The sequence below is a fragment of the Elephas maximus genome, chromosome 1 (genome assembly GCF_024166365.1).
Source record: "Elephas maximus indicus isolate mEleMax1 chromosome 1, mEleMax1 primary haplotype, whole genome shotgun sequence".
Lineage (NCBI taxonomy): Eukaryota > Metazoa > Chordata > Mammalia > Proboscidea > Elephantidae > Elephas > Elephas maximus.
In genome coordinates this window covers 204,779,655-204,785,654 of record NC_064819.1, presented here as the reverse complement: position 1 = coordinate 204,785,654, position 6,000 = coordinate 204,779,655, and positions in this window count along the sequence as shown.

Here is a 6,000-nt window from a genome sequence, read left to right as displayed (position 1 = left end):
ATGCAGTTCTCTTTTGGTTTCTTGCAGTAGTGTTTTGTAGTTTTCTTTGTATAGATTTGTTCCCAGGTATTTCATTTTTTTAGGGGCTATTATAAATGGTATTGTTTTCCTGATTTCCTTTTCATTGTTCTCTTTATTGGTGTCTAGGAATCCAACTGATTTTTGTATGTTTATCTTGTGCTATTCTGCTGAATCTTTCTATTAGTTCTAGTAGTTTTCTCGTGGAGTCTTTTGGATTTTCTAAGTATGGTATCATATCATCTGCAAATAGGGACAGTTTAACTTCTTCATTACCAATTTGGATGCCCTTTATTCCTGTTTCTTGCCTTATTGCTCTAGCTAAGACTTCCAACACAGTGTTAAATAAGACTGGGGATAAAGGGCATCCTTGTCTTGTTCCTGTTCTCAAGGGGAATGTTTTCAGCCTCTCTCCATTGAGAGCAATGTTGGCTGTTGGCTTTGCATAGATGCCCTTTTTAATGTAGAGAAATTTCCCTTCTATACCTATTTTATTGAGTTTTTATCAAGAATGGATGTTAGACTTTGTCGAATGCCTTTTCTGCATCGATTGAGATGATCATGTGATTCTTTTCTTTCCTTTTATTTATGTGGTGGATTATGTTGATTGATTTTCTAATGTTGAGCCATCCTTGCATACCTGGTATGAATCCTACTTGGTCATGGTGCATTATATTTTTGATATGATGCTGAATTCTACTGGTTAGAATTTTGTTGAGAATTTTTGCATCTATATTCATAAGAGATATTGGTCTGTAATTTTCTTCTTTTGTGGTGTCTTTGCCTGGTTTTGGTATCAGGGTTATGCTGGCTTCATAAAATCAGTTTGGAAGTATCACTTCCTTTTATATGGTCTGAAATAGTTTGAGTAGTACCAGTGTAAGCTCTTCTCTGAAGGTTTGGTAGAATTCTCCAGGAAAGCCATCTCGGCCAGGGCTTCTTTTTGTTGGGAGTTTTTAAATTACCTTTTCAATCTTTTCTCTTGTTATCAGTCTGTTCAGATTTTCAAAATCATTTGTGTTAATTGGGTAGGTAGTGTATCTCTAGAAATTTGTCCATTTCCTCTAGGTTTTCAAATTTGTTGGAGTATAGTTTTTCATAATACTCTGTTATGATCCCTTTTATTGTAGTTGGGTCCATTGTAATGTCCCCCATTTCATTCCTTATTTAGGTTATTTGCATTCTCTCATTTTTGTTTTGTCAATTTGGCCAGTGGTTTGTCGATTTTGTTGATCTTTTCAAAGAACCAACTCTTGGTTTTGTTGATTCTTTCTGTTGTTTTTCTATTCTCTATTTCATTTATTTCTGCTCTGAGCTTTATTATTTCCTTTCTTCTGTGACTGTGGACTTCTTTTGCTGTTCTCTTTCTATTTGTTCAAGTTGTGTAACTAATGTTTTGATTTTGTCCCTTTCTTCTTTTTTGATGTGTGCATCTAGTGCTATAAATTGACCTCTGAGGCCTGCCTTTGCTGTGTTCCAAAGGTTTTGGTATGATGTGTTTTCATTCTTGTTTGATTCTAGGAAATTTTGATTCCACCTTTGATTTCTTCTATTACCTAGTGGTTTTTAAGCAGGGTGTTATTCAGTTTCCATGTAACGCATTTTTTTTCCTTACTCTTCCTGTTGTTAATTTCTACTTTGATGGCATTGTGGTCAGAGAAGATACTTTGTATTATCTCAATGTTTTTGATTTTGTTGAGGATTGCTCTGTGGCCTAAGATGTGGTCTATTCTACAGAACGTTCCATGTGTATTGGAAAAGAATGTGTACTTTGCAGCTGTGGGGTGGAGTGTTCTATATATGTCTATGAGGTCAAGTTGGCTGATTGTGCTCTTCAGCTCTTCTGTATCTTTCTTGAGTTTCTTTCTAGATGTTCTGTTCTTTACTGAGAGTGGTGTGTTGAAATCTCCTACTATTATTGTGGAACTGTCAATTTCTGTTTTCAGTGCTGTTAGAGTTTGTTTTATGTATTTTGGAACCCTGTCATTGGGTGCATAGATGTTTATTAAGATTAAGTCTTCATGATGGATCGTTTCTTTAATTTTTATATAGTGCCCTTCTTTGTCTTTTGTGGTGGATTTTGTTTTAAAGTCTATCTTATCTGAGATTAGTATTGTTACTCCTGCTCTTTTTTGGTAGTTATTTGCTTGATATTTTTTTTTCCATCCTTTGATTTTTAAATAAATTTACATCTTTGTTTCTAAGGTGTGTCTGTTGTAGACAGCATATTGATAGATCCTGTTTTTTTAAATCCATTCTGTCACTCTATCTTGTTAAGGGTGTGTTTAGTCTATTTGTATTCAGTGTAATTATTGATTTTTTATGAGTTTATTGCTGTCATTTTGTAGTGCTTTTTTTTTGTGGTGATAACATTTTCTTTTTTCCTCTTACACTACTGTGCTGAGTTCCTTTGGTTTGTAGATTTCTTTTTCATTTCTTTTGCTTGTGTAGATTTTGTTTTTATTGAGACTTCATGTTTTTCTTCTTTATTTTGATGAGTAGGTTTGTTAACTTTCTTTGTGGTTACCTTGAAATTAATCGTTATCTTCCTAGATTTGAACCAGTCTATTATTACTTGTATCACCTTGCCTTCCTCTCCATTAGAAAGTTCTATAGCTATACCATTTATTCCCTCTTTTATGGTTCTAAAGTTCTTGTCATTTACAGATTAACCTCTCTGGTTCCCTGTTGCAATTCTTTTGGTTTTGGATAGTCCTTGAGAGTTCATTTCCTAGATTGGTATCTGGCAGGTACAATCTTGCATCCTAGATTCAGGCTGTGGTCTGATGTTGCTTGTTCTCAGACTGAAGGACTCCCTTTAATAACTCTTGTAAGTTTGGTTTGGTTTTTACATATTCCCTTAATTTCTGTTTATCTGGAAATATCCTAATTTCACCACCATATTTGAACAAAGTTTTGCAGGGTGTATTATTCTTGGTGGGCAATTTTTTTTATTTCAAGGTTTTATATATGTCATCCCATTGCCTTTTTGCCCGGATGGTTTCTGCTGAATAATCAGAGCTTAGTCTTATTTTTTGTCCTCTGTATGTGACTTTTGTTTTTGCTTGAGCTGCTCGCAGGATTTCTTCTTTGTCCTTGGTTTTAGTGAGTGTGATTATGATATGCCTTGGTGTTTTTCTTTGGGGTCCATCCTATATAGGGTTCGTTGAGCTTCTTCGATGGTCAGCTTTTCATCATTCGTGATATTAGGAAAGTTTTCTGTTAGCAACTCTTCAGTGATCCTCTCTGCATTTTCCATTTTCTCTCCCTGTTCTGGAACTCTGATCACACGAAAATTTTTGCTTTTGATTGTATCCCACATAATTCTGAGGGTTTCTTCATTTTCTTTGTTCTTTTTTTCTGATTTTTCCTCAGAATTGTATCCAAGTGTTTGTCTTCAATTTCACTGATTCTCTCTTCCATCTTTTCAAACCTGCTCCTCAGCCCTTCTATGACACTGCCGTTTGATGAAACCTTGTTGTTTATCTTTTGGATTTCTAGTTGTTGTTTTTGAATGATTTCTAGCTGAGCTGTGAATTTATTTTGGCATTTTGTTTCTGTATTACTTTCCTGAATTGTTCCATTTTTTTAATCTGTATTTTCCATGAATTTGTCTGCCTTTTCCATAAATTTGTCTATTTTTTCCTCATTTTTGTCTGCTTTTTGCTTCAACTCTTGGATTGCTCTAAATATCAGAGATTTGAATTCCCTGTTTGTCCCTGTCTTACTTAGTTTTTTGGGTCTTTGCTGTGGAGGGACAGCATGGTGCTTCTGTAGTTCTAGTGCCTTTTCTTATACTGGAAAGTCATCTGGTGTCACCGGAACCATCCTGTCCTTTTTTTTTTTTTTTTTTAAATATGTTTCAATATTGTCTGCTGTCTTTGGGACATTCAGTAGGTATTTTCTTTGTTTCTTGAGTGTAGATTTGTTTGTTTCATCCTGCTTTTTTGTTTTACTTGGTTATGTCTGTGCAGGCGGGCTGTGTGTTCTTTGTTATTTGCTCATCTGTAGCCACGATAATTTTCACCCACTTTTCCAATGGGCAGGGCCAGTCATTCAGCTATGGTGCAGCAGGGCAGGTTCAGCTGAAGGGGAGAGGCTAGGAGGGTTTGTCTGTGGTATGTACTAGGGCCAACAGGGCAGGCCAGGAATCAGTGCTGGGCAGGTTCTAATAGGCAGTGCCTGTGCTGCTTGGGGGTGTGATGCTCAGTGCACTGTGCAGGTAAGAAGGAAAGTGAGGGAGAGGTCGTGATGCGTGGAGCTAATAGGGGTATGGGAAAGAGGAGAGAGTGGAGAGAGAAACAGGAGTCAAAAACAAACAAGCAAAGAAAGAAAGAGTGCTAAGGGAGCTTGCTGTTGGAGTGGATAGATGAGAAACTGAGAAATGGAGAAAAGCAAGGAGGAAAAAAAGAAAAAGGAAAGAAGAAAATAGATAAAAAATGTGGAAAAGAAAAACCCCAGGAGTCCCACAGTTGGGGCTGCTAAGACTGGGGAGGTGGCTCTCAGGCTGTGCAGCATAGCCTGGATAGAGGGGTATAGATGTCACACAGCACCAAGCATTCAGGGACAGGAAAAGAAGTGTAGAGAGATGAGAACTGAGAAATGAAGACAGAAAGGGAAGAAAAGAGAGGAAAGGAAAAAAAAAAAAGAAGAAAAAAAATGCCCCCAGGGATCCCACCTACATGGCTGTGCAGATTGGGGGAGTGGCTCCTAAGCTGTGCAGTACAGCCCACCTAGAAGGGGCTCCCAAGCTGCGAAAACGAAAACAAACAAACAAAACAAAACAGAACAAAGAAAACAAGAGGAAAAAAAAATCCCCAGGGATCCAACCAGCATGGTGTCCCAGGCCGGGGCAGCAGTTCCCCAGTGGAGCATGGCTTTGCAGCCTTTCAAGAAGAAGGAAAGATGGCACATGGAGCCAGGTGTTCCAGAGAAAGGAGGGGGAGGTGGTAGGAAGCACAGAGGAAACCAAAAGAGACGGAAAGAACCAACACCAGCTCAGGGGCCCAGCCAAGCAGCCTGAGGCCAAAGCAGTTGCCTCCCAGCAAGAGACTGCAGCTGGCGGGAAGCAGAGGAGGCCAAAGGGGTGGGGAAGAAGAGAGATGGTTAGGAAATTGTATATTGCTCATTACTGGATGCTCTGTCTCCTGCTGGGAACTTTGTGAAGCTGTTTTTCTGTATTCCTTGTCTGCGGATCTCCCATGTGGGTGAGGTGAATCCAAGTGGCACGGACACTGCATTTCCGGGCTGGCTGAGCCACTGTGGCCAGCCAGGAAGCTAGTAGGTAGATCAGCAGGAAGAGAATGGTTGGTGGGAAAGCGTGTATCGCTGGTTACTGGGTGCTGTCTCCTGCTGGAAATTCTGTGAAGCTGCTTTCCCATGTTTCCTGTCTGCTGATCCCGGACAGGAGTCCAAGATGGCAGATCTGTGCTGTGTTAGCTGATGAAGCCCTCCGCAGGTATCTCTCGTTGCTCTCTGTCCTCTGTAAGTTTCTTATTCCATTCAGTGCTTGGCTGAGTTCTTTATCTCATCATTTAACACTTCAGGTTCCAGGAATGATGCTTGTCTGTTTTACTTTACTTGTCTTTGCTGTGGAGGGACAGCGTGGTGCTTCTGTCTGTGTGCCATGTTGGCCAGTCATCATAATCTTTTAACAAGCCCAGGTGTTCAGTCTTGAGTTATTGGGTAACACACTTGTGTTAGTCTTGAGTTATTGGGTAACACAGTTGTTAGAAACTTGTTTGTTCTGTATAACGTTGAGTTCACTCTTTAATGTGACCCCACGTTGAAGTCTGCAATCAGTAGTGCACATTACCAGCCAGATGAGCATTTGACACACTGTGTGGCAGACACCATTTAACTATGCAGAGGGCACATAATAACAAATATTGTATAGTGCATCACTAACAAAAGTTCACTGTGGGAATGAACTCCTTTCACAGATAGAGCAAACAAGCCTGGCTCAGAGATGTTAGTGACTTC